The sequence below is a fragment of the Haliotis rubra genome, unplaced genomic scaffold, assembly GCF_003918875.1.
Source record: "Haliotis rubra isolate DU_JTF1 unplaced genomic scaffold, ASM391887v1 Scf327, whole genome shotgun sequence".
Taxonomy (NCBI): domain Eukaryota; kingdom Metazoa; phylum Mollusca; class Gastropoda; order Lepetellida; family Haliotidae; genus Haliotis; species Haliotis rubra.
The window spans coordinates 162121-183620 of record NW_025766999.1 but is presented as its reverse complement, the minus strand read 5'-3'; the positions used below and the strand labels follow the sequence as shown (position 1 = coordinate 183620).

The following is a 21500-nucleotide window of genomic DNA, read 5'->3' as shown; positions in this document are numbered from 1 at the left end:
AGTGAATGATGTACTTGGTTTTGGTCATCAAGTTGGGTACGAGTTTTTCAACGTTGGCTGGCTTATTACCCCCAGCAAGTTCCGTTGGTAGTCAGACATCCAGTCCGGGTCCACCGTCAAACGTTCTGGAGCCAGGGGTAGCCGTTGTGTGACTTGTGTAATGCTGCTGGATACTCCAAGTCCACTTCGAGTATGTAACCCTTCCCCGAATCCGGCGGTATGCTCATGACGTCTATCTCAGGCACCCACTCGAATCCCCCGGTGGGTAGATACTGGCTCATGGCCCAGCCGTACAGGTTGTTGGCGTCGAGGTAGAGGATGTGGGTGGTGGGCTTGCTAGAGTCGTAGCCCTTCACGTACTCGTTGTTGGCTTTCGCGTAGCGTTTGGAGGCCATGGAAATCCCACCTCGCAATCCTTTCTCGATGAACAGGTGCATGTTGTAATCGGTGAGGAGTTCTAGTTTGACCCCGGTCTTTTTCAGCAAGGCATCCCAAGAGAGACTGGGGCTGGTGTAGTACCATGCGGGGTCGAGTTGATACTGCTTGAAACACGTCTTTCTGAACGTCTCGAACACGTCAGCCAGCAGGAGTACGTCCGTTTTCAAGTACAGGTCGTGGTAATCACCCAGGTTCCTGCAGCCCAGTTTCTCCCACACAATTCTGGGCGTGGTCGTAATCGTCCTGGGTGATGGCCGAGTCGGTCAAGTTGCTGTAAAATCGGCCGATGGGGGGTAGTCGGGTCTCGGCGAACTTGGCCCAGCTGTCCATGTACTCGTAGGGGTAAACACCCTTCCTCATCAGCAGGGCCGAGTCTCGGCGTCGGTGTATCGATCGGTGATGGGGAAGGTATCGTTGGCCTTGACCAAACTGTCGAGAGACGACAGCAGGAACTGAACTGAGTCTATGAACCTCAGGCCATTCAGGGAGAAGGAGATGTATCTCTCCATGTTGTTGGGGATGCACGTCAGGTTGCTGTCGACCCTCGCGATGGCCTGCATGATCAAGTGAGAGTCGTACCCTCTCAAGTTGTGGAAGACCACGGGGATGTTGATTGTTTTGGGGTTGATTCTGAGCTTGAGGTTGCACGCGCTGTGAGCGGCGCCTCTGTACTCACCGGTGATGTGACAGTGATCTCTCACCGAATCGCCGTTCAGCAGACCGTTGCACACGTGGCAGTGAGTGCTGCAGCCGTGAGCTCGCCTGTCGGCTTGGGTCATGCACATGGGAACGACGGTGTACAACCTCTTCCTGATGGTTTTCTCTTCCTGCTGCAAGCACATGAGAAACTTTTCAGCCGCGTCGGGACCCCTGTACACCACGGAGCGTTCGTTCCCCATCGCATCGGACGACCACGTATCCGAACCCACAGGCCTCGTGCTCCTGCATTTTGTGCGTGTTGGGGGCCGGCCCGATGTCAACGGGTTTGACAAGGGCTTGGAAGTCAGCGTAGATGATGTAAGGTACGGACATCTTGTTCTTGTGGTTGTCGAATTTTAGGGTGTTGTCGCCTTCCTTGGGCATGTCGATTCATATGGCCGTCTGCCCCACACCTAGGCAATCCTCCCAGTGTGATTCCAGCAGGTCGGCCCGGGTGAAGCCGTGCAGGCACCATTCGCAGAAGTGTCTCTTCTCTCTGTGTGCCGATTGGTCGTACAACAGCCTGCTGAAGTGTTTTACCCACGCTTAGTGATACTTGTCACCTCGCTGGATCATGAATATATTGATCACGCGACGACCCTCCATTGGGCTGATCCTCTGCACGATCGTTTTGTTGCCTTCGTGCCCAAAGACGTTGATGGCTATGGGGTTCTGCTTCTCGATTCTGGTGACATGGGATATGGGGCTGGGTTCGTCTATATCGTCCAAGTTGAGCCCATCGTCTTGGGGATAGCTCGAAGGTCTGTTCAAATTAACATCGGCCAGAAACAAGGCGGACCTGATAGCTAACCTCATGCAATCGTCACACGAACTGTAGATCGACGACTCTGTGCTGATGCAACAGTTTGACGAGCTCGGCTTTCCTCATATTGGAATAAGCTACTAGCCCCAGCTCTTTCACTTTGAGTTTGAGCTGTTTCACCGTGGGAGGTCGTATGGGGTCGTGCAACAGTGTGATTAGCCCGGCTTTCCTCAGGCGGGAATAAACTGTTAGCCCCAGCTCTTTCGCTTGTAGTTTGAGTTGTTTCACCGTGGGAGGGGGTTGTATGCCAAGTAAGCTAAACAGCTGGGGTTTCCTCAATCGAAAGTAACCGGCTACACCTCGTTCTCTCGCAATCTGCCTGAGCTCTCATTGTTATACTCAGATGTAAACCAAATCCCTAATTGGCAAGGGAGGTAACTCCTCCAACCTTATCTTAATAAAAAAATAAAGGAGGCGCTATAAAATCCTTAATATATATTTAGATAGACCTCATCGATTATACCCTCGACCCACCCGCAACATGCACAGAGTAGTAGGGATTCTTGTATTGTTTGCAACGAGGCATCGACAATCATATCTATCTCCCCGTGTTGATGCACATCTACTAGTCCACCATCAAAGTAATTCCAAGTGTGCTTAGTCCACGGTACATCAAACCCTACTTTCACCATCATTGCAAATGCGAGGCACCCCAGCTTATAGAGTTCGCCAATAATCAAAGGTTTGAGGACACCGATATCTATACTTTTGCCTACATCCATCTGTCAGCTTCTCAGGCAACGACTTTCCGTGGGTTCAACTTCCACGAACTGTAGACTATTCATTATCATACCTAGGTGTACACAATCTCTAATTAGGCCTCCATCATGAGGAGGCGCCTACGTTCGTTTATGTAGTCCTTTTTCTTCTCGTAGATAAGCTGGTGCCAGACCTCCTTTTGCCCCGTGGGCTTTACATAGGCAGTAGTGGCATTTAACTCCGATGCTGCACACGGAGCTCGTGTAGTTCATGAAACACCTCCTGTGGAAACAGCAGTACCCCTCAGTCCTGCATCTCCTACCGCAGGTCTCGGTCTTCCCCATAGGCACGTACTGGCATCGATACGGGGCAGGTCTCATCTTTGGTATACTCATATGGGTATCTAGTTTATTTGCTTTGCGATTAACGCAGTCACTGCTAGGCCTATCAGTTCTCAGTCTCATGGTTTTCAAGCTCGAGTCGTTCGTTAATCGTTAATCTTGGTCAACCGAGCATATGCTACGACTAGGCCGGCGACCACGGTGGCGTGGTATACTTCGTTAACGAACGTTTTCCCCTCAGACATGATGTATATGATATAGAAATATATATTTAATTATAACATAATATTGGGGTTTACCTCTAATTGGGGTTGTGGTGTGGGGGTTGGTGCTGGTTGTGGCCTATTTAACATGAACAATGAGAGAGCCGGAGCAGCTGCCCCTGCAACCCACAGAGTGTAGTTACTCTTGTGGTGTTTGGCTAGCCCCCCTTTTCTACCGGCCGCGACCCTCTTAGGGTTCTTCTGCTTCGACTTGTGTCGGGGCCTCCTGTGTCGGGGTTTCCTCCTCTGTCGGAGTCACTTCCTGATCCATCTTGTATGCTATTATTATTATTTGTCCCCTCTTTAAATTGGCAATGCTTCGCCGTGATGATCGCTGCCATCACCGGGGCTAAGAACATGCCGTATTTGTGGTACAGCATGCAGCTGACGGCGCTCAAAGTGTGTTCGATGAACGGGTCCTCGAGATCCTCCCACAGGTAAAGACGGCGTTCCGGTGGAATGGGAAGGAAGTATGATGCCAAACCGGGGTAGATCTGCGTCATGGTCGACCCAATAGTTTTCGTCATCTCGGCCCCGAGCCGGGTTTCGTATCTTGCGTACAGCTTATCGACCTCAACGGTGGGTAGTTTCTGAATCTTATCGGGAGCGTAGTCCCCAAAGCTTTGCCGCCGACCGCCAGCGCTACCACTTTCTCTCGCTTGTCATCCACCAGTTTCTCTCGCTCCGGCACCAACAGTTGTTCGAGCAGGTCGTTGCACTCCTTCCTAAAATGTAACGAGCGATTCCTAATTCTAATAATATAATAGCCGATGCACGCGAAAAGCGAGATGAAGGTTAAGTTACACACGATGAGCACTTCAAAAGCTGCCATCTGTATAGAACTGTAACCTTTAATTGCTAAGCATTGTTAAGCATTTGCTAAGCATTGCTAAGTACTTGGAAAGCCACGGGTTGGTCGGTCTTGTGCACGAGCTTATCATGCTTCGTCTCGGCTAGCTGTCTCTTCACCAGTTCCCGTTCTAGTTTGCTCATCACATCGTTCTCCCTCAAACACTCCTCGAACGAATCCCTGTCCTTGCAGTGAAATAAGGCTACCAATCGCATCTATTCCCTGAGGTCTTTCAGTACCGAGTTGAACTTATGCGATAGCACCCAGACGGTGTGCTTTGCGTGCCGGCCGGAGAAGGCTAGGAACGATAGCGTGTCTCTCTTCTTTGTTATCTCCTTGTTAGTGCTTCAGTCGTCCAGGATGAACAGCGTCGACTCCCCTTTAAATTTCCCATGATAAGCCAGTCCTGCAGGCGTGTTCCCGGGTCGACTCTCTGTACGTCCGGGTCCGTCATCACCCAAGGCCTCTCCATGTACGTCTTGTTTATATGCAGAGTAGGGCACATGATAACTATGTTATCGAAGGTATCCCGGTAGTACCCCTCCAGCATATCCAGCACGAAAACGGTCTTCCGCGTACTTGGTGGCCAGGTATTCCCCAATCTGCACAGAGGATAGATCCAGGTCCTTGATGACGTGTGGGTGCCGGGTCAGTAGCTTCGTTGCCCTCAAACCAGCGCTGAACAGCTGGTTGGGCACGCCCTCGATGGTCACTTCCACCTTCGTGATCTCGGGGTTGAAAAACTTCTCTCTGTCCCTTCGGAACGGCTCGTAATCCTCCACGGGGGATGATCAGGATGCCTTTCATCGATCGCGCCGGCACGTTCAGGTTGATATTCCACAGCGTGTTGCTCTTGTCCCGTACTATCGTCCGGTGCCACAGGACCCGGTTGTACAGGATGGCCACCTTCCCCGAGTACTGGTTTCGAACCTGCCTGGCCAGCTCTGGGCTAGTGACCATGTCGAACTCCAGAGAGATGTTGTCGATGGTGTAACTGGCCTCATCACCATTCGGCGTACGCACTACTTTGCTGTAGTCATTGAACGTGAGCTCGTATTCCAGCCTATCACCCAGCGCAGACTGGTAAAACGGCGCATGCCCATTGACCAACTCGAAGTCGAGCGGCACGCAGAACCTGTTCCCGTACGTTTGGGCGATGGCCTTTTCACCCGCCGGGATCTTGTCGAGCTCAACCTGGTCGACTTACTGATGCCTTGGTACACGTCGTTGACGCGTTCTCCCTTGCTTTTCCAGAGGTCACCGTAGCAGTGAAACACGTCACTGTCGTCGATGCTCAGCAACTCGTTGCCGCTGATCTTCATGGTCATTTTCTTGATGACGGCTCGACCTACATTCCGCACGAGCTCGCGTTTGTCGTTGTCGGAGGTCAACGTGAGGTTGAACACCAGTCGTACCGTGCCGGGCACGATGAGGTCATTCTCACCCAGGTTTGGGGATCGAACCAACAGCGTTTGGTTCTGGTCTATCTTGCTGGGATTGTTGGTGATGGTCACCGACTGACGCACGGCTCTGACGCCTAGAGGATCTCTTGATCTCCGGAAAGGGTCTAGCTTCCTACCGTATGACATTGTTTTTTACATGAAATATATAAGTTTAATATAATGAAATATAATGGCTGAAGGTGGTGGTTACGACGACATCCAGATGGATGATATCTGGGATGATAGTGCCCACTCGTTCAGGGGTGAGCAGGAAACCTCGTTCACGCAAGTCAACGAACTCCTGAAGCAGGCCGTCAACGAATACTACGACGTGTTGGGCCGAAACTATTCCAAGTTCACCATCAACAGGGATGGTATGATGCGATTGAAGGATCACCCGGGATCAATCTCATGAACGCACGCACGGGAGAACAGCTTGCCTTATCGACACTCACCAATCGCTATAGGGGTATCCGCGATGAACTAGACCTCATAGATTATCGACCTTAGCTTCCCCCGAAGGTTGTCCAAGATCTGCAAGCTACCAGGGCCGAACTCAATGATAAGCCCCAACGTGCCATCGAAAAACGTACCATAACAAACCCTTACCCGGGTTCGAATTTACCATTAGGGAACTGCGAGGGGTGGACAAGGCCATGCAAACCATTCGTTGATCACTCGTGGACAACACGGCCAAACTGGACGCGATCGACGCCCACATCGCCCGTGAAAAAAACAAACTCAGCCAGGTCCAAGACGACGAGTCTCTGAAAGCCATCATCGAGGAACGATTGCGCGGCCTGGAAGAGGAAAGGTCGACCCGGCTGGAAGCGGCGTCCTCTTTCCGAGAACAGCTTCGGTCCCAGATCAGCCGCGTGCGGGAAACCATCGATTGAGCCCTCTACCAGGACACCACGTTGGCTGACAGGATCCGAATTTTGTTCCGAGAGCAAGGGATCACCATCGCCAACGTTCTGACGGCATTGGGCTTCATCATATCAACCCTGGTCGTGTCGCTGACGGTAGGCAGTGGCATATGAACACCCCCAACCCCACCTGGAGGCGACGCCAGAGACTGGGTGAGAAGACACCTGAAATCCCTCGGGGAAGCCCTGGCTAAACTCGCGGGTAGGGCCGCCGAAGCCCTGACCGGCATCCTGGGTGACATCGTCTCGTGGCTACTGAGTACGCTAGCTAAAACTGTCACGTGGTTCGGGCAAAACCTGTGGGCAGCCATCGTAGCTGCTAAGGAATTTTTAACCAAATGAGGCCCAAGCCAACCGCGATCCCCCGACCACTAGCGCTTTTCTATCTAGGTGTTCCTTGTTTTCAGCCACCCGGTCTGGTGGCAGGGGTTGTGGTGCTGGTTGAACCCTGGGCTTCGGGGGTGACACCACTATACACGTTTCACCGGTCGTGGGAGGTGGGACGTGACTCACGTTGATACCTGGGTTGATACCAAACTACTGGTCGGCCGTGGCAATGACTATTTCGTTGTTGTAGCCCACCACTTAGTTGACTCTCAGTTGCATGTTGCTCGGGGCCATGTACAGTCCTACGTCGAACACATAGTCGACTTTCGACCGGGTGTATTCCAATACGTTTTGGTAGCGTTGGATGGCACTCGGTAGATCAACTGGAGCATTAATAGCATCCTCAACGTTGGATACAAACTGTGTCTGCGCGTCGTAAGCAGTCCCGGCGCCCATGATGCTGGAACGCGTTTGCACCTGCACACCCAGCACGGCCCACACATACGTTCGAATCGACTCGTTCAAGCGGATGGTGCCGGCGCGAGTAAGCCCTTTCGACATATCCAACATATATACTTTCCAATTGTCTTCAACGTATTGAGGCTGCTTGACCTTGTGGATGGTGAAAGGAATTCTACCTTCACCTATAAAATTCATGCGGACATCTCTCCACTCATTACTTCTCAGAACATAGTCTGGTGTAAGTAGGATATCTTTTTTCAACAGAGCAGAACTGGCTTCTTTCACGGGAAGTCCATCACTGTATGGAATACCCAAACCATGATTCACTGCCACCGGTATACGCCAATCCGTTTTCAGGTCAAATTTGAATTCACCACAAATCCGTTTGTAAGCCTGCCGATCGTGCGGATTGTTCGATGCATCCCATACCTTGTCCTGCGGAAGCGGGGCACTTATCTCTTTGAGGATATGCCTGACCTGGTAGTACACGTGAAACATGAACACAGACCTACTCAGCGCATCATGCCGATTGTCGGTCAATGTCAAGCCACACCCAGTCATCGCGCACCAGACCGCGAAGTTGAGTTGATTCTGCCAGAACTACATCGGGTTGTTGAACCAAGCATGGACTGCCTTGACGTTCATCACCGAAAGCCTTTATCCGTTCGAACACATTGATAAATCGAGCTCGAAAGTGGGAACCCTCCTTGGCATCCACCATGATCTTCATGTGTGTGAGATCGGTAGCGGTGACCTTCGTATCGCTTTTAGGATAAATCACTCCCGGCTTGTACATTTTAAAAGTATTATATAATGGGTATATATACTTCAATATGTACGTGACCCTTCCAGGAATAACGAGCGGTGAGTCCGTTCAACTGATGCACGCGATCGATAACACGTCGGGTCAACTCGAAGTCGCACTCTGCGATATCACCTACCTACGCGATGGACCAACATCAACGACAGCAACAACAAGCTGTTCGTCAGTTGCGTCCGTAACCACATAACTGACAGCTACTACAGCGTGTGCTCACTAAGCGATGAAGCCTTCAAGCCCGTGGGAGCCGAACTCAAGATGAACGACTCAAACGGCACAGTGGTGTTAACCAACAATGGAATAAACCCCTTAAGGCTCGGCCGACCATTGGTGAGGACACTCAGGCTGCCGCCGGACGAGATAAAACCCACAACCACCGTCATGGGTACAAAGTCACCCGACCTAGTCCCGTACCACGAGCTGTGCATTCATCTCGATCAGCTGAGCACGAAGGACAACATTCAGGTCGAACGCCCTTCAACGCTGCTGAGAGCCCTACAAGAGGTTAACTCGGGGCACCATCCCGGAGTTGGTAATATCAGTTTTAGATCAAAGCATAATCCTGTGAATATAGGATAGCTCAGCATAACGCTGCACATAAAATGACTAGCGCTCAAGGACCCGGTATGAGGTTGAAAAAATGCGTCAATGTAGGGATCTCTGACCTCGGGGACACACGCGGGTTCGACGCCCCACGGAGTAGAGGGTAGACTGTATGCCTTACAGCTTAAAAACAGCATTTACAAACGCGTTGAAGTCACCTCCAGCGGTAGAAACCTAGGTGATATAGTCGATACCTCAGGAACGGCCCTCAACACTCGGTTCGACCTAGTCCGCATCGGTGATAATAGATGGTCGGTACACCCATCATTCGGCGGCAAACTGTTCGACTTGCTCGACCTTTGCTCGAAACAATCAGGATCCCGTCGTCTTCACCGACGACGACAAGTGGGTGTTGTTACCCTCAACTGGTTTCTCAACATCACGCTCAGCTCCCACTAAGTGTGCATGGAGAACAAAGACAACTACCTAAACAAAGTCGTGAACAACGGAACCCTGCTGGTGGCTTCATCCCGGCGCAGAAGCCTAGCGTAGTCAACAGCTCACTCTCGAGTATGGCAGCCCACATGCTATCGAGTAAACCCGGGATGCAAAACGTAGGGTTGCAGGTGGTGTCTGAATTCGAAGGCGTGGTCAACATCCTGGCGAGTCTACCGGCGAATTCCACGCTGGTCATCCAAGTCTACCTAGGTGAACCATCGCAGCGCGAAGTCGAAGTCGTGAATTGGATCAAACTCCGGTGGGCCAAACAACATCAGTATCATGTTTGCACTGTTTACGTGCGGGTGGGTGTCGACTCCCACACCAGTCTGCAGGGGGTCACGGTGACCGTGGAAGACATGATATCAGTCACCAAGATATTCCTACCCAACAACATACACCTTATGGGGTTGAAGTGCACCCCCGAACTATTATCAGAAAAACAGTTGGAAACTATCTTGTGATAGTAGTATAGCAATGACTAGTCATCGTCCCAACGTCACGCTCGGGGACCTAGGAGACACAGAGGGATTCGATCGGTACGGTGAGGAAGACACCTTGTACGTCCTACACTTGACTGACAGCGTGTATATGCGGGTGGATCCTGGCAGACTTTAAAGAACCCAAATGATTGATCAACATGACATCACCACACCTTACGTCTCTTTGGCCAAGGATGGTTATATCACAGAAATTAAGAAGAACGGTATCTTGCTCGGGGGTTCCACCACGGGTCTTCAGGATATGAGAGTTTCCCAAACACCACATAGCCGGGCTACTTGTTAGATACAACCAGGTATGTACATTTATCATTCAACTGACAGCCTCTACGTCGAGGCTGATGAGCCATCTCTTACACAACGCCGTATAAAATTAATTTTACAGTATATAACAAAACTTTATTCCAATAAGTCAAACCCTGCATATAACTGTGTCTTTAATCCAGTATATGAAGATCTGTATAACAAGAAGCCTTCTCTTGTTCCGCCTCTTGGTATAAGAGTGAAACCTTTCCTTTCTACTGCTGGCATTGAGCTAGAAGATATAGCTCCTTCCCGTCTTATTTCTTCTCCTCCTTGGCAATTGGTGAGGCCACAGGTTGACCTTACACTGACAACATTTAAAAAATCAGAAACAAATGAATTACAATATAAACAAGAATTTAATCAATTAAAAACTAAATATACTACATACACATCCTTATTTACAGATGGGTCCAAGGATGGTGGTGCGGTTGCTTGTGCCACCGTCATTGGATCCAGAGCAATCTCTTCTCGATTACCCAATAACAGCTCTATTTTCACAGCAGAAGCAAACGCCATATTAACAGCTCTTAAATATATTCAAAGACATCCCAAACATAAACAATATATAATATTTTCTGACTCTCTTTCGTGTCTTCAGGCTATTCAAAATCTCTCTTGCAAACATCCACTTTTAATTGAAATAATCGAATTATATAATGATCTTGCTACTGGCCAATGCGACATCGTCTTTTGTTGGTTACCCAGCCACGTTGGCATTTCTGGGAACACAATGGCCGATCTTGCTGCCAAGGCAGCACTCAACAAATCTGTGACACCACTTCTTATTCCATACTCTGATTACAAAGCTGCTATTAGATCTTATATCCGTGATCTGATGCAAAAGAAGTGGGACACCCAAGTAGGTATAAATAAATTACATGCAATAAAACCAACTATCGGTTACACCTACTTGGGCTGTCAGTCCAGATTTGAAGAGGTCATCATACGACGATGTCGTATTGGCCACACAAGATATACGCATGAGTACCTATTAAAAGGTGAGGATCCTCCTTTTTGTATCCCTTGTGATGAAAGAATCACGGTCAAGCATGACTTGCTTGACTGTGTTGAGTATTCCATCACAAGGGATAAATATTTTCAATCACGAACTATGAAGGATCTTTTAAATAGTATCAGTTATCATTTAATTATTGAATTTTTAAAAGAATTAGATTTGTTAACAGATTTGTAAATAGCTAAATATTTTATGATTGGAAATTCGAATTAGTAACACAGATTGTTAGTGGCTGTATCCTCGAGGGGGGTTAAAGTACTGTAAAATTATTGTCCTCCCGAGAGGGTACGTAAGTCCCAAAACATTCAAAGTAAATTTCAACTTTCCGTTTTTTAATCGTAGAATATGTGTAATTTTAACTAGATTTATCTCAATTGCTAACAGCTGAGGGGATGATGTAAATCCAGCTAGGGCCCATGCAGGAAGCAAATGTACTGTAAGTCCCCATGGTCTCTAGTATGGTGATCTAACTTCAGTTGTTAGCGATCTATAGCCCATTTTTATATTGTGTTGTCCCCTCTAGTTAAAATGTTTTAGATTCAATTACTAGTTTTACATATATATCTGTGATAATCTTGTTATTTTACTGTCCTTCGTCGGCAGCATTTTATCATTTCACTTAAATTGTTGATATATTTATAACTTGCTTTAGTCACGATATGGCTGAAATATTGCCGATGTGACTTAAAATTTTAACTCACTCACTCACTATCATTCAACTTATACGCTGGCCTACCATATTCTATGGTTATGTCCCCAGGCTCCACACTCATCATAGAAGTCTTTTTCAAAGTCGACATTGGAACGTTTGGATGGGGGGGCCCACCCTGGTGCCTTTTACCTGGGGTGACAACAGATTGGCCAAATACATATCCATTTTGCACCCGCCATTGTTGTATCGTCATACAACTGAGCTCGGACCCCTCACTGGGGTTGCTGCCCCTCTTAATAAGCCACGAGATGGTTTGTATAGAACAAGAGTTACCTATTGACCTTTCCTTTATTCGCCTACCCCCGGGGCTAGGCCTTACAAGCTTCAAGTACATTGATCGACTTTTAAATGAAGCCCAATTAAAACATCTTGTAGTATATATTATATGCACAGGATGGGGCTGTACCCAGTCATAGAGGGAGTAGCAAAGACACTGGAAACCGTAGACGGGTTCCGCTTGTGGCAGTTATGTGACATAAAACGCCATTATTTGACATAAAACGTTTGGTCCTCTCTGAACTCACCAAGTACCACGAGACGAAACAAGAGATTCGAACCAAGTCTCGCAAAAGCACTGCCATCAGTGAGGACGAGAAAAAAAGTACATAAAACAAGGGGTACAACAAGCCCAACAGGCCTTCATTACAAAAACCAAAGAAATCATAGGAGATTCACATTAAATTGTTTCGTCGAGGCCAACATTATATAGGGCGATCACAATAGTGGCAAGTGACCAGGAAAGTGTTGGCTCGCGGTCATATTGACCAGGAAGTTGGTTGGGGATTCAAAAGTGGTATATACACTGGGGGAAGAGATCGGGGCCTGATAAAGGCTTTATCTATGAAATAAAGTTTTACAGAAGCCTTTGGCAAAAGTGATCTTGAACCCCCTGTGTACATACTACTTATCCTTTTCATCCTTTGAACTGACAAATGTCTCATGGGGGTTCACGTCAACAGGTCATCCGCGTTGTACATACTACTGGGTATGTTTAATAAGCTACGTTGTCACGACACCCCGGCCTCTCATAGTATGGAACGCATGCACTCGGAAAATGTATTTAGGTATATATAAAAAAACCAACTCGCACTGTGTTATGATAATGCTGCGAATTTTTCGAAGTTTTTGGAAAGTAACTATTGGAAATAGATATTGCTGCTTACACACAACTATGATCGGCTACGAAAGCTGACAGAAAATCTGTGAGATGGGGAACATCCCGTTTGTTTCTTTGTTATGTATAGTATATGTTGTGTTGGTGACATTGTACTTGTAAACTCTCATATGCGAACAGTTTTTTGGGGGTTGTTGTTCACATTCACCCAGTTACCACTTCAAGCAAATATACAACCATTCTTGTTACATACTGTAATATAATGACTACACAATGTCATTTAGAAAGTGGTCAAATGTAACATGTTATATTTGGGATTACAATTTCTCAGTAAAGTACTGATTCTAGTACCTGTGTTGGGTTGAGTCCAATCCGGGAAGCTGCGGTGGCTGAGCGGGTTAGGCGTCTGACTTCGTGTGCCTGCGATTAGGTGCCTGACTCTGAGGGTGCGGGTTCGAATCCCGGATGGGTCTCAAAAGTACTAGAATCTCTACTTTACTAAGAAAGTGTAATTCCAAATATAACATATGTTTCAGTAATTTAGTCCAATCCATTACCAAAAGTATAAATGAATTCAAAGGGCTTGTCTAACACGAACAAGTACTTTTCTTTTTAAATACGCTTACATTACGATACTTTGGATAACATCTGGATGCAACAGATAGAATAAAGTGTGCATCGAATGTCGTCCGACAATTTTGCATATATGATTCTATACTAAGATTTGTTATTGTTATCGACCTCAACTTGAAATAAAATATATCAGTTTAGCCACTTTAACTGTACGCTAAAATAGTTTCAAAAAAGTTCTCCATAAGCTATCGTGGTTTGGCAGACTGTCACTTTTACCTGAAGTCACCACGATGCATACTGTAGAATTTATATCTAAAGTATTATTAGTCGTCATTTCTGTAATGTTGAGCAATATTCCGGCAGCTCTCGAATTTGTAGTCTCCACGTCACAACTTTTGTCTTTCAGGTGCAACATTCAATGAATTACAACAGTATTCATCATACATTTGATATAATCACCTTGTTCGGTCTTTAATCGACGACCATATGACACAGCAATAGACAGTTAAGAAGGTAGGGCAACGTTTAGGATTACGTTATTTCGGCATATTTCCGTCCAGGTAATTGTCATTTTTGTATTGTTGCCAAGTGTTCCCCCTGTGAGTTTTGCAGAGAGGCACATTTAAGTTTGAACGATCCTTTTTTATTTTATTTTTTTTTTTATAGAGCTACTTTTCAATCACATATCTGACTATATGTTTTCCAAATTCCATTATCCATTTGAAATACTCAACGACAGCTTTAAACTACGAGTAGAGTTCGGTGGCTATACAACTTCTTTTATATTAATATGAGCGACGTTTCGGTGTAGCTACTAACATAGTTATCAAGCAAGTGATAAACTTGCTTGATAACGGTGTTAGTAGCTACACCGAAACGTCGCTCATATTGATATCAAAGAAGTTGTATATCCATAGAACTCTCCTCGTTGTTCATCACACCAACTTCTAAATGCCATTCACAGAGGTTGCCAGCTCTAAAATTTAGATAAAATATCCGCTTAAGGTTGATGTAAACTCTATCCTTATTGAGGTACGTTTGCATATGTTTCTCTTTGCAGCAATATTGTTTTTCATATTTACATGCCTCCATTTGCCATGATAGCATATTCTAAACTCATATGTGGATGTATAGGATTCCTGTCTATCTTCATGTAACATTATACCGTTTTGCACAATAAAGGTTGACTAACAAAGCATAATAGTGGAGTTATATCAATTCATTTACGTGTCCCGAGAAGTATTTCTTTGACAAGAAGTAATTTCTTGCCCTCAGTAGGTATAAAACCACATCTCTCCTCGAAGATAAGCACACTAAACATCTGCCTATGGGGAATTTTTTCCAGATATTTTGAAATGTATGACTTGCCTTGTCATCGAAACCGTCTCAACCGCTCCCCATAAGCGTGCCGGAAATCTAGTTATAATTCCTGTACAATGTAGCATGTTGTAACATAGTTAAATAAAATCTGTCTATATAGTCTCCTGTTACCACTCGTGGTTCGAATCCCCACATGGGTACATTGTGTGAAGCCCATTTCTGGTGTCCCCAGCCGTGATGTTGCTGGAATATTGCTAAAAGCGGCGTAAAACCAAACTCAATCAGTCAGTCAGTCGTGGCTTACGCCTTCTACGTATTTTAATGTATATATACTAAGTGAACTGAGACTGAAAAAACACTATCTTTATGCATATATTTGGCTCGTTTTCTCATTATTTGTGCTCTCATCAGCATAATCCGGATTATCCTCTTCCAACAACATCATTGTCTCTATAATCCAATGTTAATTGCTAAATTATCGAAATAGTGACACCCGCAACGAAGGAAAACCTATTTGTTTAGAAAATGTTAAAACCTGCATTGAGAACACAACGCCAATCGTAATCCAATGCTTGTTTGATCAGCATTCTTGATTCACTCGCACTTTGCCAGTAGTTAACCCGACTACAGTTAACGAATATCTGATTATTATTAACGCCCTAATTAGCAAGGTCATGTCTGGCTGGTTATTGCCAGTTTTTTAGGTGTCCTCTCACTTAGCCAGATTCTGCGAAAACAGGTCTCTCACATAGCCAGAGTTGGAGCTGGCTGACCAGGGTTAGTGTTTTGATAACGGCAATGTCCAGCTGAACCATATAGTCTGTATCAACAAAATGCTCAATTGATGAGATTCCTGAATTTTGTATCAGTGAGACACATTGGTATGGAATTATTTGAATTTCTTTACATTTTTCATATTACGTGTGCTGAGCCATTGTCTGTATCAACAAAATGGTTATGTTTGAGAAATGCTCAGTTTGTAAGATTAGTTAAACTTATATTAAAGTGAGATACATTGATATGATATTATCTGAATTACCGTTTACAGAAAATGTAAATAAAAATATGCTTGGTGCAAAAAATTGTAGTGTATTAAGAAAATTTAGAGAAATGGTGGCTGAAAATGTTAACAAATGATGCTTCTTTGGCTGTAATATCATACATACATGGACACCACATTTATTGAGTGCAAGTATCCACTTCTGAATACCAGCCTCATCATTGAGTGCTAGAAACCACTTCTAAATCCTAGCATACTCACAAAGTGAACAATCGGTTCCAAAGTCATGTTGTATTTTTTTTTTTTGCTGCTTGTTAAGAACCAGTTCTTAAGTCAAGCCATATGTATGTTAGCACCCACTTTTTAACAGTGATAAACGGTGCCAATTAATACCACACGGGTACGACAAGATAACATTTTTACTGTTTCACTTACAAATTCCACTCACATAGTTATTGCTGTTTGGACCAATTCTCTAGTGACACTGGGTGGTGGGACAGCCTAGTGGACACGAAATTGTGCAGAACTATGGATTGAGAAATAACCAAATTTTACATTGTCGTATTAAACTTGGATGCTTCAACTTGAACACTACATTATCTTATCTTTGAAGGACTGTTGTAATATGCATAAGTTTGGGGAGAGACATTAATGTAGGGTAAACACTGTTTGTCCATCCCACTGTACACTACTAGTGGTACAAGAACAAATATTGTTTAAACTACACTTACACTTGCATACATCATCAATCGTGTCGCATTGTAGATATAGACTACAGCCCTAGAACAAAGGCTCACGCTTCAGTGGCTAATGCTAAGTACCTGGTTCGCATCTCTCACCTAGCCATAGTGCAATGTTGTCTTAACAAGACTTTTTTAGGAAGACTGGCTAAGTGAGAGTGAACCGTTTCTGAGCGTGGTGAGCCATGAACAGTGTTCACCACATGCAAAACAATTTTAGTCAATAAGTGTTTACAATTTGTAGCTTCAATTATCCATTTCTTATGCTGTATCCCACTTAGTGGGATTTGTATTGTGTTTGTATTTGATTAAAATGACATTACATGATTATAAGTTATATATGTATCTTTTTCTAATCATCTGCTTAAAATGATAAAAATGTTAAAGAAACATTATGTGACTATCAGTTATATATGTATAAACTAACGTGAGTTTTAATCCCCTACTAATCCCCTTTGTTGCACCATTCACTGTAATTAATTGCTTGACAATGAAACTGGCAAAGTGGGAGGACACCGCATTCTTAAAGTACGACTTTACAAATGCCAATTTCTTGTTGATGCATAGAGGGGAGTTTCCATACTTATTCCCACACCTTTATCAAGAAAAATGTTACTACAATCAGGTGAATAGAAGTATATATGCATATTGACAATCAGCAAATTAACAAATAATTTACCAAGTAGCACATCGTTGGATGGGGGCAGCAGGAGAGTAAGATCAACAAATTGTAAACAGGCTGATTGGATGCTGATTTAACAGCTGATTGACAGATTCTAGCTGTAAATCAACTTCAGTATGACAAAGTCGAAATCCACTCCACTGTCAAAGTGATGGAATCAATCAACAATCAACATTCAATCAGTTTGTTTATCCTGAACGATGTACATCGAAATGCCGCTCTATTCAATAAACAGGGAGTTGTTATCACTTAAGTGGTATGTTTCGTTATGTATCTCCATACTGTTAACTGCAGTATAAGTGAGGTCTGCTTCAGTTTGCGAATGACCAAACTTTTGAAGACTTTCTACACTAGTAAACTGCTTCCTAACAAATTGATCTCAGATTAAAACTAATTCCAAATTTGTGTAATCCTATTTCAGGTACTAAGAAATACTGAATGTTTACAAATTAGATGGCATTAAGCTATTGGTACCAGTTTGACGTGTCTGGTCATAAGTTAACTAACATAATGATTGTATATTTATTGTCATTACATGTGTCATTAAAGCGTCATTTATGCCATTGTAATGTTCTCTAATCCATTTCATCATACAGCATTTATTTCATTCAATGTTTAAAAGCTCATATGATGACATGAAAAATGTTACTGTTCCAGTTCCTTTTGAGGTGTGAAATTATTTTCGTTCTTCAAGTGTTCCAACCAAATATAGTCATTATGGTTTCAAACGGCCTGATTTTAATACCTATAAAGTTAGATGTTATATATGAGTGTATGCACACACACCCACACCAAACATACGTAATTTGTGAATTCTGTTCGGACGAAAAAGAAATATCTAATTTGATAATAAACACTACATAAATTATCTTCCCTCACTCGGAGAGAAGTGTAGTGGTTAGAGCGTCCGCCCGGAGAGCGGAAGGTCGCGGGTACGATCCCCGACTGCGTCATACCAAAAGACGTTAAAATATGGTACTTGTTGGTCCCTGCCTGGGGCTCGGCATAAAAGGGTACAACAAGGGACTGGTCGGCTCGGAGTCAGTACAATGTGTCTGAGTGGGGTATTCTTGCTTCACTGCGGCATGGTATCTCAGTGGGCTAGCACTATAAAACCAGCTTCAGTCTGGGCTAGTACAAGCAGTCGCACATACACATACACATGCATGCACGTCGTCATATGAGCGAAATATTCTCAAGCACGACGTTAAACCCAATTTCACCTCACCTCGCCTCGCCTCGCCTCGCCTCGCCTCACCTCACCTCACCTCACCTCACCTCACCTCACCTCACCTCACCTCACCTCACCTCACCTCTCCTCTGAGAGAAGCATGGCAATATTCGTTAATTTTTAAATTATTTTATCTGCATAAAAGAAGGGATTATAAAAAGAATCTGAAACAAACTTCCGTATACTACAATTTCACCAACATTGTGACATTGACCATGGAATAATGTTATTTCAATGTCATAATTATGCGAGGTTCCTCATTCACACATTCATACAAACTGACAGCTCAACACAAAACAATATGCAACCAACCAAATTCAATACAATACAACTTTCACTGCCTGTGCATACCACACTGTTGACGAATCTCTCAGGTGTAAATACGATAATCACATCGCGACATGTTTAACAACCTACAGCTCAGCAGTTTTAAATAACTTACCTTTTAAATAAGAAAAGCAAGATTTATGGATGTCAACTTCTTTATTGTGAATAACACGACATTTCGGAGCGTATGCATGCTCCTTCATCAGGTGGAAATCAGGTCACAATACAGAAAATGACATCCAGTACGCCTTGATAGGCAGTACGCCTTGTTAATTGGTGAATCTTAACTGCCTTGATTCACTCTTCAATTAACAGAGGATTAGGTCTTGGGGCGTGAACAGAACAATCATTTACCATCACCCACCAGTTATCTCCCGGAAACATCCCCTTTCCAAAATTGGAAATGTCTTGGAAACATCGTCTTTCCAAGACATTTCAAAGCTTGTAAATGTGGACTTTTTTCCAGTGTGAGGTACATGAGGTACATGAAAGCTCCAGTGTTGGCTTCAACTTCAAACACAAAACTACAGTCTTTTTAAAAAGCTCGATACCACGCTGAACAATGTTTCAGTCGTTTGAGTTCGAACCTTTGGGGAATTCTGCTGCCTGCATTAACAGGGCTTTTCCACGTTTTATACTGAAAGCTATTTAAAACGCAATTGCTATTTGTTGTCCTGGAACTTACAAAAGGTATACAAAGGTTTTTCTTTTGCGATACAGAGGATGTAGGGATAAAAGGCTGTTATTCTGGCCCATTTCGAGTTCGAGTCCCCGAGCATTCCTCTCACATGAACTTCGATGCTTAAAACTGAACGTTTGACATTTCTGGTAAACACAACCACATTCATGAAACACGTTGTGCATGTGCATTACCTGCACCCATGCCTTTTAAAAGCACAAGGAATTGTGAAACTCAATCACTTTGAGAAAATGCCACGCTTGACACAAGACGATAGGAATCAGGCTGTCGTTATGGTCAGCTGAGGTGCTTCAGATGTGATGATTGCCAGTCACTTTAATGTGCATCCATCCACTGTTGGTCGACTCAGACAAGGTTTCGGGCCACCGGAAGTGTTGCTGATCGTCGGCAACCTGGTGCACCACCTGTGACGGCAGTTCGACAGGACTGCAATATCCGAGTTTCACACTTGCGAAATCGGTTCCAAAGAGCTGTGGGATGAACTTGGACGGCGATCTCGAAATCAACTTGTCCCACCAAGGACAGTTGCTGACACATGTCCTTCAACATCACTGGCAGACCATCCCACAGCTGTTACTGAGAAATGTGTGTCTTTCAATGGCCCGGAGACTGCGAGCATGTCTTGCAGCGCTAGGTGGACACACAATATATTGACTGCAAGTGACCCTTTCCTTTGTTTGATGTCGTTGTTGCATCACTGATGTTGTTGTTAATTGGACATTTTCAGATGAAATTATCCACAGATGTTCACTTAACACATATTTGCCAGTTACATTTATATATGGTGACATTTGTGTGAGTAAAGAGTGAGTGAATGAGTTAATATATAACGTCACATCGACAATATCTCCGCCATGTCGTGACGAAAACAATTTATACAATAAAAAGTAAAAACATTTTGAAGAGTAAAACCTGTCGACGACGGACAGTAAAAATACTAGAGTATCACAGATTTGAATATGAAACTGGCATGTGAATCTAAAACATCTTAATTGAAGAAGACAATACAATATAAAACAGGGGCTATAGATCGCCAACAACTGAAGGACTTACATTACTTTTGCTACCTGCATGGACCCTAGTTGGATTTACGCCATCCCTTCAGCTGCTGGCGATGGTAGGAAGACTTAGCCGAAATTAAAATAACAAAAATACTGCGATTAAAAGGTACACTAAACGTCAAAAGAAACGTTATCCTCCTACCTTTATGAATTACTTAAAAACTATCAAAGATAAGTTAGAAGGTATTAGTTTACAAGAAAACTTAACAGCACAGATTTATACAAATCACAAAAACAATCTCAAATGTACGGAAGCGTAGTAGGGCCACGGTGAAAATTTTTTGGGGGGTCACTATCTCCTACTTAGGACTTAGTATCTCCTACGTAGGACTAACTATCTCCTACGTAGGACTTAGTATCTCCTACGTAGGACATACTATCTCCTACGTAGGACTTAGTATCTCCTACGTAGGACATACTAACTCCTACGTAGGACTTAGTATCACCTACGTAGGAGTTAGTATCGCCTACGTAGGACTAAGTATCTCCTACGTAGGACATACTATCTCCTACGTAGGAGTGAGTGAGTGAGTGAGTTAATATTTAACGTCACATCGGCAATATTTCAGCCATATCGTGACGAGAACATTTTACATTGTAATGGAATATGTATATATTATAAAACCTGTCATCGAAGGACAGTAAAGCAACTAGAGTATCACAGATATAGATATGTAAAACTAGTAATTGAATCTAAAACATTTTAACCATAGGGGACAACACAATCTAAAAATGGGCTATAGATCGCTAACAACTGAAGGTAGATCACCATACTAGGGACCATGGGGACTTACAGTACATTTGCTACCTGCATGGGCCCTAGCTGGATTTATATCATCCCCTCAGCCGTTAGCAATTAAGACATATCTAGCCATACATTAAAATTACAAATATTCTACGATTAAAAAACGGAAAGTTGAAATTTACTTTGAATGTTTTGGGACTTACGTACCCTCTCAGGAGGACAATAATTTTACAGTACTTTAACCCCCCTCGAGGATACAGCCACTAACAATCCATGTTACTAATTCAAACTTCCAATCATAAAATATTTAGCTATTTACAAATCTGTTAACAAATTTAATTCT

General features: G+C 44.3%; 1 long non-coding RNA gene across 1 annotated transcript; it reads right to left on the bottom strand.

Annotated features, from left to right (window-relative positions):
• Window positions 1-3585: 3585 nt before the first annotated feature.
• LOC124284003 lies at window positions 3586-20644 on the bottom strand. Its single transcript, XR_006900454.1, has 3 exons — window positions 20523-20644; window positions 6040-6044; window positions 3586-3597 (listed from the first exon to the last, which is right to left on the bottom strand). It is a non-coding gene; the product is annotated as an uncharacterized LOC124284003 (long non-coding RNA).
• Between the last annotated feature and the right edge of the window lie 856 nt (window positions 20645-21500).